Here is a 13,040-nt window from a genome sequence, read left to right as displayed (position 1 = left end):
GTTTGTCTTTTGTAAAATGCACCATTGTTTGATGCCCCACTGGGAAGGGAAAAAAGTGCCTGCCTATTGAATCCAAATACACCATCGTGATTATAAGATGCATTCAATTTCGGAGCTCCTAATGTGAAAAGTTTGTTCTTAGAATGGAATGAACTTCCTTGCTAAAACTTGCAGTCTCAATTGTGCAGTTGCCAGACAACTTGAGGTGACTTTCAAATGGTGTATTGAGCTCACTTTGAAAGATGGCTTGATTTGAAAGGGAGTGTGAGTAAAGGAGTGTGTTGGACTGGGAGCCCAGAAGGGGGCTTTGGACTTTAAGCCTTTTGATGACCATTATATTCCTCCATCTTATGGTACACCCTAGCCTACAAATTCGAGTCTTGGATCTTCTTTTCTAAAAGATGGAGGCTGAACCAGGGGTGGTGGTATCAGCCCTCAGGAGGCACAGGCAGATGGGTCTCCAAACAAAGAGATAGATAGACAGACAGACAGACAGACAAACATAAAAAAAAACCTCATGTGGAAAGAATTCTCCCGCACTTTGAACATCTTTAGGAGGAATTATTTTAAAGCCAAGCCGTTTAAAAAGTCATTTGACTTAATTTCAGTGTGCATGACTGTGTTACACTGAAATGGTTTACTTAGTGACTAAAATCGTTCTGTAAGTATATGCCAAGCTGGATGGTGTTTGTGACAACCTGTTAGCAGTAGTGGTCCAGGGGATTCTATGTCACACCTACCTGGTGAGATGGCTGTTGTTTCCCATTATCCCACCTTTCAACTTCCTTTGGTTATTAGTGACACGTTGAAATGTTAATGAAGCATTCCTATACATATACAGAGCTAACATTTCTAGAGTGTCTCACTTTTTCTCTGTATTGCTTATGACATGGCCTCCTTCTACTTGGAGTGTGCAATAGCTCTGCTTTTCTTTCCTTTTTTTTTTTTTTTTTTTTTACTTCCACCCCTAATCAGCTGGGACAGAAAGAAGGGAGAAGCAGCCCTGGACAAGGAATTTTTTTTTTTTTTTTTTTAAAGATGGCCCATTAGGGGTTGTTAAAATTACTTTTCTAAAACTGTGTTTGTTTCTCAGTTTATCTCTTAACCCGGATATCACAAAACTAATTGAGGCTCTATTATTTTAACAAGCTTCACAGCACAAGAACTGAGTAGTATTGAGTCTGTTCTTAACTCCCTAAGCTTATCTGTTTTCTTCCCAGCATATATCCCAGAGATACGTGGACTTTGCAGCCTTCTGCAGAGTTCTCTCCTGAATTCTCCTGGACCTCTCCCTGTGGCTGAACTCCCTTACTTCCTCCTCTAACTCCTCCTCCACTGGCTAGCAGGAAGTCCAGCCCCTCTTTTCTCTCCTGCTCATCGATTGGCTGTATCAGGGGACAATTGGGCAGCGGTGTTTACATTGAGACAGGAAATTCTCAGAACAAGGGTTGCAACCAGATATGGGGGGGGGGTACAGAAATCAGCATTGTAATTATACAATAACCTTATGCCCACAAGGGGCCTAGGAAATGATTCATTAGCCCCCGTTAAAGTGATCACTCCTTAGGGCCAGTGATCTTTTCTCTGCTATCTCCGTGTTACAGAGGGGTTCTCGACCCTTGTTGCTCACAGGCATGGCTGCCATACTGGCTTTCTGGGCTTGTGGCCTCTCCCCAGGGTGACCTCCCTTGCCATGTGATTGGCAGCTCCAGCAGGGAATTGGGCTTAGGAGACCTTTGGAGAATTAAGCTGTGGGCAGTGACCTTATTTTTCTCTTCAAGTAAAAAGGACCCCTGATCACCTTTTTGAGTGTTGGTTGGGCTGGAAGACCCCTTCTCTTCAGGCTGCACAGGAAGAGCCAGGGACTGTTGTAGAGAGGGTAGTGACACTTTCATATCTTGGGTCACTTAGAACGACAAGCCTGAGTGTCGACAACAGCTGTGGCCTTGTTCTCCTTGCTCTGGGTGCCTTTCATCTCCATAGTAACCTGAAAGCATGTGTTTCAGGAGAGACCCCCTGTCTCTCTGTTACCTTAAGGTTGAACATCAGGTTTTGAAAATGAAAGGATTTGAACCACAGCCCCCTCCTGGGTCGTTAGCTCTTGACAGCAAATGAGGAGCAGATCTCACCTACCATCCTCTGCCATGTGTCCCAGGAAGCTGGCTTTTCTTGTGCGCAGTGAAAGCTTTAGTTTCCATGAGAACAAGAGGCAGCTCTGTCCAAGGGAAGAGATCTGAGTGGCTTGGTTCTAGAAAATTAGTTGTTGAGCAAAGTGGTATGTTTTGAAATCTCTCCTGAGCTGAGATGATGCTGTGTGCCCGAGAAGATTATTCTGGTATGCAGTTTAAGGATTACACTTTTCTGTTTAAGAGGTTGTTTGAAAGTGCTTTAGCCTGAATCCCATTCTCTCCTACTTTGTTCTCACGGGCTCTGAGGTAACTTTTTCTGTCACTGGGAGCACCCTGAGATAGTGAAGAACAAGGTTTCAGCATTGGACATTCATTACAGTTAGCATCTCTTCCATTCTTTAGGGAGGTGGGAATAGGGTCTTCCACTTTCTCTTCTAACATCATGTGTGTGCTTATTGATGCAGCCCTAACTGGAAGTAGTGTCAGGAGCCAAGAGTCCAAAGCTGTGCTCTGCTCTCAAAAGGTCACTATGCTTCCTTGCTGGGTGGTAGTCTCCAGTTGCTTTGCAGCTTTTAGAAATGTCAGAAAGAAAGATGATGCGTGGATTGTTTTGTTTTGTTTTTGTTTTTAATTCCTTTGGTTGTCATACTGTGTCCTGAAAAGGTTATTAAATCCATTTAGCAAGCTGGGCCTCATTGGAGCCATTCTTAGCATCAGGCTATGTGGATATTTGGGAGCGCTGCTGGGCAGCTGTGGAGCAGATCCCTCAGGGATGGGAGGTTTCCAAGTTCCCTGAAATGACACTAGTAGGAAGCTTTGCAATGGTGATGGTGTCATGGTGCCTTGGCGGTTCCCAGCTGGAGGTGTCTGAGTGTAGCTGTAAGATGATGAACAGGAAGAACTTCAGGAAAACTAAGAGTATTTTGGCCCAAAGCCATCAACACAAGTATAAGCCAGAGTAAGCTTTTTAGAAATGGTAGCTCTCCCTGGGTGGGGGGAGGACAGATGACTTCATTTTGAAATAAACTCTCTTTACTCACAAGTATGGTAATGCCTGTCCCAGCAGAACCTGTTTGTTAAATATTGCCAGAGATTCACTACTCCAAAATTAAAGTTATTATTTTAGTGGATGATTCCAAACTTGTAGCCTGCATCCCAGCAAGCGGTGATTCTGTGAATCTGCCTCTTGCTTCGTTACCTCGGGTGCTTGGCTATATTAGGAAACATCGTTGCTCAGAAGTGGGGTAGACATGGAAACTTTTGGGGATTCTTATTTGGCCATTGGAGTATCTGTTTATACTTGTCTTAAAAACCTGGTAGACCAAAAAAAAAAAAAAAAATCGTTTCATTCATGTTTTATGGAATAAAAATTGGGTTCCCTATCGTGCCCATTCATCTATGCTGAAAGATAATTGGTTCTGTGCCAAGACCTTGACCCCGCCCCGGAGCCCTCAGTGGTCTTGCCTTTTCCCTGAGAAGCAGGTGTGTGAATCCTGGCTGCAGCTTCAGGATTTACACACACCAAGCAAACACAGCCTTGGTGGAACTGTCATTGACACCAATTGAGTAAGGTCGTTGGTCAGGGCCGGAATGTCTGACTTCCAGCTGTCTGCCCCTCAGTCACAGGCTAGCTCCATAGTCACAAATGCTGTCCAGGGACAGCCACCTTAGAAGTTACGGCCAGCATACTCCCCAGCAGTGTTACGTTGCATCTCTTCCAGGCTAATTTACAGAGATCAAGGTGTGTTTTGTTCCAATCAGTTGACAAGGAAAGATGTATATGTATGGAATTGGTTAAGACCATGAGGAGGGATGCCATTCCTGTCTTGGAGCAGGAATATGTGTCCCGCTGAAAGACTGACGTGAACATTGTGAGTTTTACAGAGGTCGGGTTCCCATTTGGGTTGGCTGCAACTTGGGTTCCTGTGACGTTAAGCTGGATGTGAAGCTCAGTAGGTGGACACTGTCACCCCTGTTCCCCACTTTGACTTTGTTCCTTTTTCCAGTAGTAATCTCCTTTATTGTTTTTATTTTTAATTTAAATTTATTTGTATGTATGGGAGTGTGTTCATAGACAGGTGGACACACACAGAGAAAGACAGTCAGACAGACAGACAGACAGACAGTCTTGCACTCATCATAGCACATGGGTGGAACTCACAGGCCAACTGGTGGGAAATGGCTTTCTCCCTCCACTGTGACATTGCCTGTAATCAAACTCAGGTTTAAGGCTTGGTCGCAGGAGCCTTTACCTGCTAAGCCTTGTAGGCCTCTATTCTAAATTATTTCCATATGACTGTCATTCCAAGTCTTTTGGTAACAATTTAAAGAATAAATGAAAACCTGATGCATTTGCTTTACTCTTGATTTTTTTCATTTTTTCTTTCTTTCTTTTTTTTTTTTTTTTGGCCATGGGTGCTGGCAACCAAACTCTTATATTTATGGTTGTGAGCCTAACCTTTAACGGCTGAGCCATTTACTCTTGATTTTTAACTCATTAAAAATAAAGTTCTAGTGCCCTAGATCACTTGTTTGATTTATCTATCTCATCTATCTGCCTGTCCAATCCATTCCATTCAGGACATTCTGATTTGGAAGCTAATATGAATACTACAACTTAAGTCTACTTGGTATTTACTGTTTATGAAATGAATGTTTATAACTTTGACCCTGTCCTACCCCCCTTGCCACTTTTAGGTCCTGGGAGAAAGCAGTTTTCTGGTTTTTGGTAGTTGACTAGTTGCAGATGTTTTGGGCGAATAAGAAGGGGCAAAGCAAGAATTATCACACATAGGATTTAGTGGGGGGCTGGTCATTGAAGATAGGTTCTTTGAAGCCAAGTACAACACTCTTTTCCCTGCACACATTGGTTCTTGGAACTTGTAATGGAACAAAACAATAAGCCTGACTCCCAGCAGCCAGGCAGCAGAGGGTCCAGTAGAAGCCCTGAAGGCGTTCAGGAAAAGACACAAACAAAGAACTTCTGAGATGCCGTCTTCACCTTCATCTTTCCCCAGGACTGGGGCAGTTGGGCCTTTCAGCCCTATGTTCCTTTCCCCACCACCTGTACATTCTACCCTGCAAACTGGTCATTTGATACCTGGCACGGAAATGGTCTATGAGTTGAAGTATAATTATATTGAGATTGAAAACCTCAGTGACACCAGAAGGGTTGCTTGTACATAGTGTAAGTCCCAGCAAAGCTGCTGGGTTTCGTAGCTTGGCTTGTGTGTGCACAGGAGCTTTGGCAAGCTGAGTGTGCCCTATCTGCCAGCTAGCCTAATCTTGTCCCCAAATTGTTTCATAACGAATGTAAAGGGACCGACTTCATTCTACTTGTAAGACTCCGTCTCAGAGGATGAAGTGACATGCTAGCCTGTCCCCTAGTGTGCCTCTTACAGACTACAAACATTAAACAGTAGTGGCAAGAATAGTTCACATTTAGCAGAACTGATCACTGGATAGGCAGGCAAGTGGATTATGTAATGTAGATGATCTCATTTAATGCTCATAACAACCCAATAGTTTTGAACTATTATTATCCCCAGTTTTAGGTGGTGGGTTAACAGCATGTCCCTAATCATTCTGCACATAAAGATGCAACTCGCAGAGCCATGTTGTAAGGAATGCACGCAGTGATCCCCCAGGCTCAGGCCCCCCGACTCGGAGCTTGGTGCGAAGCTGCTTTCTCATTATCTAGAACTGTTCCTGGGTCTCAGAAAACACCTCAGAACCCTGAGTTTTCTCAAGGCACCCTGGGATGCACACACAAGGTCACTGTAGTGTCCACCAGCTCCAGCCACAATGAGTGACTGTTGGTACGTTGTGCTCTTGGCATATCTGCTGATTACAAAGGAACAAGTGAGGGCTCCCCCTTAGGCTACCTCATGTTTCAATTCCACAGACAAGGTTATGGGGAATTTTTTGTTTCTCCTAAAATCAGGAGGAAAAAATAGCAAACAGACTCTGTTGTTTCCCTTTGTGCTTTATGAATAATGTCCTGTACTTTTATCTTTTTCAGCTAGTGCTTTTGTTCAGACCTAGAAGAATATAGATAGAAAACATTTTAATTCTGGTAGATAGGATAATTTGTTTTTAAGTATAAAAACTGCATTATCAGCCTCCATAGTGCAGGTGGAGGGACAGCCGCCGCCCGCAGGCTGAGCTGCCAGCGAGGATCTAGCCTTGCAAATTATTGGCAGCTGGCATGGTAATGAGTCCATTTCAATATAAATGGGTTGTTGCTTATTAATATCTGCCAGTTCCTAAGCAATTCAGGAACTGCTTTGAAATTTGGGAAATTTGCAGAGAGCAGTGGATGGGGGTGCCTAGGAAAAGGGGACGAACGGGATGGCAGTGGGGGCAATCGTGGAAAGGGCACACATTATGGGTTAATAACGGGGTTCAGCTAGAACTTCTGTTCCTTCCCCTGCCAGCGTGACTCATGGGCTTCATGGCTAAAAAGCACGTTTTCCAAGATAAAGGAGAAACAAAACTCACTGTTCTGTTCTGTGTGGATGTATATATTTATTTACTTACTGCCTCTCTGTGGCTCCTTTCCACACACTAGGCAATTCTCTGTGTTCCCACCTTGCTGAAACTACCAACAGTGGGTGGCTGAGGCCTGCAGCCCACAGAGGAATGTCCCTTGGAGACGAGTAAAATAAAGTCACTCGAAGATACTTCAGGCCTTTTTGCTAGCCTTAGTACTTGCAGTTTTACCTCAGAAAACCAGCTTCAAGTGCTAAATAATAACAACAACAACAACAAAGCTGTTACACTGTCCTTTCTTAGAGCTGTCCTTGTCAGTGTATCACCAGCACCATCATCATCACTGTCATCATCATCATCATCACCACCACCACCACATGATCGTCATCAATTATTTTTGCTAAATAACTGTTTATACATTTTACCTAAACTCTTTTGTTTGCGTTTTCTTCATGAGCTTTCTCTGAGTCTGATGTTTGTCATCTTAAACGCAGGAAAGTTTGTGGAATTAAGTTGTGGAAGACTCCCCCATACTTCTCCAACATATACATCACTTTCTTTGAGTCTCTTTCTCATTGAAGTCTGTGAGACTATTGAGGCTCCCTTGTTTCCTTGCCTTTCTGTTAAGACGCTTTGACAATTGAGGGAAGAGAATCAGCAGTATTCCGAAGTAACCTGCTTATGTCAACCAGTGCCTACATCCACAGACAGGTTAAAGTGTGTACAGGGCTCTCCGTGACCATCAATACAAATATGCTGGCATTTATGTGTGTATCTCACTGAGCCTGCCATTGTAGACCTGTAGCTGAATGTCTTGTCTGTGTATTTAAGGGTAGAGTGTTTCACATTAAATTGATATTAGAAAATCAATGTGCAGGCTCTTTCCTTTCTGCTGCCTGACCATTGCCTTTCTGTTTTTCTATCTCCTCCAGGTTTTTGGCACATTCTCCCAGACTCAGGTGATACCCTGATGGCACCCTATGGGGCAGGTGCTGACGTACGCCCCAACTCCAGCCACTGACATCATTGCCAGCCTCAGTTTCTAAATGCCACAGCGCTCTTGGTCCAGCTGGGCACCACTGTTGCCTTTTAAGGTAGGTTTGTGCATCTAGATTTGAGCCTTTGTGTGACTGAGGGAAGTACTTCAAAGGTGGTAGGAGCCACACAGTAGACTGCAGTAACTGAAATTGCCTTACACACATGGTGGGAAAGGAATTCGGAGTCACTGCTGTGGCTTACAGCTGCACCCATCTAACAATTGAAAGGCATTAGCATTAGCCCAAAATGAAATGGGAAGTTCAAGTAGGTACCTATGAAGTCTTTTCTTTTCCTGTGAATTGCCTCAGGGTCTTTTATCTCTCAGTTTCACCAGCTTTATATTGGATTATGGTTTTGTTTTGTTTTTTTAGCAAATTTAGTAATCCCAGCCTCACAACAATGACATATTTCTGCTTCAGGTTGTCTTTGAAGAGTAAAGATAAATACAGTCAAAGTAAAATCTAAATTGAAGATCATTGCTTATTTGCTGAAACGTGTTTAGTCTCTTGGCCTAGGGGTATTTGTGTGTGACTTGGCAAAAACTCCGTCCGTGCATTATAACGAATTAGCACAAACTTTGAGAGCTTCGTCTCAGTTTAATCTTAGCTCTTTCCTCTCTCCATCTTCAGGCACAGCATCCAGTAGGAAAAAACAGGCTCAAAACCAAGACCTCCCACCAGAAGCTAATTTTAAATTTGCAATCTGTTGTCTTGTGATTCTCACTTCCAATTTAACTTTGAAATAAATACAGCTCCTCCATTCCCCTGCAGCCTCAGAGGTCTGTTTTCCAGTCACGAAAGGGTAATCGCTGCATTTATTTTAATAAAATTTTAGCTACCTCGGGGGAGTGGAAAGTGATACTAATAATTATAACTCACATCCATCACTAGCTAGCTTATGGTTGGAGTTCGCACTGCCTTACTCTGCAGAAGTGAGACCTGGCCTGGGCAGTTAACTTTTCATTCTAGCATGATATGAGTGGGACTGGCCTGATAGGAGTTTGTAGACCCTGCAATCTAGTTCTGTGAAGACTTTGAAATGTGCTTTCTTTGAGGCCGTCTTAATGATGAACAGGACTGTAATTTCTGTAAAAAGAAGATGTGTATGCCAGGATAGGTGGGTGATGGCCCATTGCCATGGGGCAATACGATAAACAGGAGGGACTATGTAGGCTTAAATAACTCCAGCCACAGACAGATACAATATGATGAGGTCACATTGAAGGGATACGTGGAGATCCAAGTGAGGCAGCATTTTCTTTATCATAGATACTTTCCTAAGACATCTGTCCAGAGTTTACATTTTGTTGTAGCTCTCTGTGTATGTGACATCCTTGCCCCTTTAAGGTGAGAAAACTTTCGTTGACTTAAAGCTTGTGAATATTTTGTTTATTTATCTTTAAAAATGAAACATAATGGCTGGAGAAAGGACTCGGTGCTTCGGAGTACTTGCTGCTCTTGTAAAGGAGCAGCGTTTTGTTGCTGGCACCAAAATGTTAGGTGACTCACAGCAAACTGTAACTCCAGCTCCAGGACATCCAGAGCCCTCCTGTGCTCTCTCTCTTACGAGCATGTGTGTGTGTGTGCACATGCCTACAGACACCCACAACTAAAAATAAAATAACTTTCTGAACAAAATCAGTTGTGTAGGGATGTAGCTCAGAAGTGGAATGCTCACCTAGCCTGGTGTAAGACCTTGGATCAAGTCCCACCACCCCCTATAGGAAAATAACCAACTGTGGTGAAAATTGAAGTGACCTGGATGTGCTCTGTCCAGAGTAACTCCCGCACATGCTTACCAGTTTTCACAAGAGTGTGGCTTATGTTTCATCTCTATTAGAACTTTCATTTGTGGGAGAGGAGTTTTGTTCCAGAGAAGGTTAATATTCGTGGTGAGACTGTGGTTCCAAATGTTTACTCCTGCGCAGGGCAGGCTAGGGTCAGCCAGTCTACTGGGTCTTGGTCACCAACTCTCCTGCTCTGTTCCTGGGATGGAACAGCCTACTGTCTGCCAGTGGCATCCCAGAAAGTCCTGGTATCATTAGGAAGCTAGACATCATAAATCATAAAAATATTATTGTAATCTCTGCAGTGCTCAAGAGATGTGATTATTTGCATGCTCTTGTATCTTTTTTTATTTCTGCACCTGTTTCTGCCTCCATCACCTGCAGTTGCTGGATTCTTTTTCCTTGTTATCACTACCCAAGACTCAGACCAAACTGGAATGTTGTTTCTTATAGTACTAAGAAAGGGTGATTTAAAAGTGTAATACACATGATAAATTTTAGATTATGCCAGGCTTGCCACCCCCTCCCATATTAACGACAGCTCAGATTTTTCCAAGCTTAACTTCGTTGTAGGAGGTTATGTTTTCAGAGAGCTAATATGTTCCCAAACAACTTGATGAAAAGGCTCACAGGGCTAAGCAGGCTTGTGTGTGTGTGTGACCCAAACTTTTATATGTATCCTGGGGGCTGGAGAGATGGCTCCATGATTATGAGCACATACTTCTCTTCCAGAGGTCTAGGCTCAATTCCCAGCACCCACAAGGTGGTTCCCAGCCATCTGTGAGCCTGTGACCCCAGGGTCAGAGGATCGGATGCCCTTTCCTGGCCTCTTTAAGCAAAACACCCATGAATATAAAATACATTAAAAATGAATTTTAAAATGTATTTTGGGGGCTGGAGAGACTGCTCAGCAGTTAGGAGCACTAGCTGCTCTTCTAGGTCCCAGCACCCACATGACAGCTCACAACTGTCTGTAACTCCAGTTCCAGAGGGTCTGATATTTGCACACACCCATACAAGCAGGCAGAACACCAAATGTACATAAAATAAAAATAAATAAATCATTAAAAAATGAATTTTGTTTTTCTGAACAAATCATTGTTCATGGTGATCCCATACAGCAGGTAGTTATGCTTCTTTCTTTTCTTTTCTTGTTTTGTTTTGTCTTAAGACAGTGTTTCTCTGCATAGCCCTGGCTGTTCTGGAACTTGCTCTATAGACCAAGCTGATCTCAAACTCGTAGATCCACCTCCCTCTGCCTCCCAAGTGCTGGGATTAGAGGCATGCGTCGCCACTGCTTGGCCTAGCAGTTAGGTTTTCATGTGTTTTAAGCACATTTACCTTTACTTGAGGGACATAGTTATAATGTTTTATAATGCTTTAAACTTCTTTCCATCATAATTCCAATGTCTGGGCCTCCTGAAGTTTGGCATCTGTTGGTGGCTTTTTACCGCAGGAGCTGGTTATGTTTTCCTAGTATTTGGAATGTTACAAGGACATTTTGAACATTATATTGTGGGATTCTGGGTCTTGTTGAAAATCACCTGATGGACATGGGTCTTGTGATGGCTGTTACTCTGTCAGGGAATCTGAAAGTCACCAGCCTGGGTTTAGGATTTAGAGCGCAAGCTCTTGGTCTCATCATGTCAGCCATGTATCCAGAGCCTCTACTTCAATACTTGGAGTTTGTGCCACATTTGTGCCCACAAGGGTCAGTCTGAGACATGGGCTGCTCAGCCTTAAGCCTCTGTCTGCTGTGTTGTTCTGAGTCAGCCCCAGGCATGCGCACCCAAGGTATATATGGGTTTACAGACATTAGGAGAGACTTGTTTCCCCGCTCAATCTCTGGCTTCCAGGGACCGTTCTTCTTCTGCTCAGAAGCATAGAATCTGTCCACTGGTTTTGTTGCCTCTTCACAGTTGTTTTCAGTGCTCAGCCTTGGTGCCAGCCTGGGAGAGAAGTTGGATCAATTAAAAAACCAAACCAAGCAAAAACAAAACAAAAAGCAAGAGGGACTCCCTGTCTGTTAGTTTGGACTCTTCCTCGGTCTGTTTATTTTTGGTTTAGAGTTTTTACTGGTGACTAATGGAGTGAGGTAGTACTTTGCTCTTTATTGATGGCAGATATTAGCAATTAGTTTTTGCTCACTACAGTAAACCAAAGTTCTGTCCTCAGATAATCCCTTCCTCTGTATTTACTTAGGTTGCAATATTTTCCTCTGCATTTCCAGGCAACATTTTCCCAGTGATGCCTACTAAGTGCTTCTTTGTTTCTTACTTGCTTAATTTACTGAAGCTCTAATATAGTAGGATATTATAGGTGCCTTTTAGGTAAAAAAGAAAGGGTTGGTTGGGTTATAAATGTATTTCTTTAGAAAAACTCCTTACTTTTAGATTTAATTTTTTTAAATTGGACTACTCCCATTTAGTTAAGACTTGATTTATTTGTTTCAAACTTTTTATTTTAAAATAATTAGAGTCACGGAAAATTTTACAAAGTCATATATCCATTACCTATTTCTCAGCCACATGTCTCATAGTATGGTAAAATTCAGGGATTTGCCACTGTGTGTGTGTGTATCTGTGTGTGTGTGTGTGTGTGTGTGTGTGTGTGCATGTGTATGCATGCCTATCCTTTGGAATGTCTGAATCATTTTATCTTACAGTGATAATTTTATCTTGCAGTGATAATTTTACCTCACAGTGTGATACAGTACCATACAGTGTGATCTGTACCATTTTGTCAGATGGACTTAGTTAGCTAAGGAACCCTATAAAATCAGTCCTTCCATATGTGCACGTGAAATGCCCTAATAAAAGTTGTGCATTTTGATAACCTTCCCAAACATAACTTTTAGCTTCTTTCCTTAAAGGCCTATTTAGTACATTCAGCCACTGGAAAGCTATGTCATCAGTTAGCTGAGATCATGGTGGTCATGAGAACTGGAGCAGCCCTACTCTTTCTGTTACTGACCCTGGATCTCTGGACCTCCTGAGTCCTCACATACCACTTGGAGTGTTACTCTAGTCCATTGTGCTGCTGTGCTTTCCCCTCCCTTTTTCTGAGGCATCTTGGACCTGGGCGTTTCTGTCCCTGTGGCCCTGACTGCAGGCAGAGATGGCTATTAACTTAGCCTGTTCCTAAGCATCTGCCAGGCAGCTTTAAACCAGGGAGGATAGAAAGTGCAGGAAGGATTCAATGGATTGAGGTAGTGTGGGGGCCATGGTGGAGAAGTACAGTTCACAGATGAGGGCCGTGTGCAACCCAGTGGGCCCTACTGTCTGTCTTTAAAATTTTAATTTTATGTGTAGGGCTGTTGTGCTTGCACGTATGTCTATGTACCCTTGTGCATGCAGTGCTCAAGGAGGCCAGAAGAGAGTAGCATCACCCACTGGAGTTACAGGTTATTGTGAGAGGCCATGTGACTTCATGGAATTGAACCCTGGTCCTCTGTAAGAACAGCAAGTGCTGTTAAACAGTCATTCCTCTAGCTCCTGTCTTTTATTGTATGAGTTGTAACCTTCTATATTAAGGGTGTTTTTTAGTCACTGTTTGTTTGTTTGTTTGTTTGTTTGTTTATTGAGCAGCTACTCCTT

General features: G+C 43.1%; 1 protein-coding gene across 4 annotated transcripts in view; it reads left to right on the top strand.

Annotated features, from left to right (window-relative positions):
- Tiam1 (TIAM Rac1 associated GEF 1) overlaps positions 1 to 13,040 on the top strand; it is a 350,431-nt gene that overhangs the window by 215,159 nt on the left and 122,232 nt on the right. For all 4 annotated transcript variants that reach the window (XM_060370704.1, XM_060370703.1, XM_060370702.1 and 1 more), the window contains one exon: positions 7,553 to 7,714. The gene's annotated coding sequence lies outside the window, so the exon portion shown is untranslated. The remainder of the gene's footprint in view (positions 1 to 7,552; positions 7,715 to 13,040) is intronic.

The sequence above is a fragment of the Meriones unguiculatus genome, chromosome 17 (assembly GCF_030254825.1).
Source record: "Meriones unguiculatus strain TT.TT164.6M chromosome 17, Bangor_MerUng_6.1, whole genome shotgun sequence".
NCBI classification, from domain to species: domain Eukaryota; kingdom Metazoa; phylum Chordata; class Mammalia; order Rodentia; family Muridae; genus Meriones; species Meriones unguiculatus.
The sequence above is the reverse complement of the archived record's forward strand: the minus strand, read 5'-3'. Positions and strand labels throughout refer to the sequence as shown.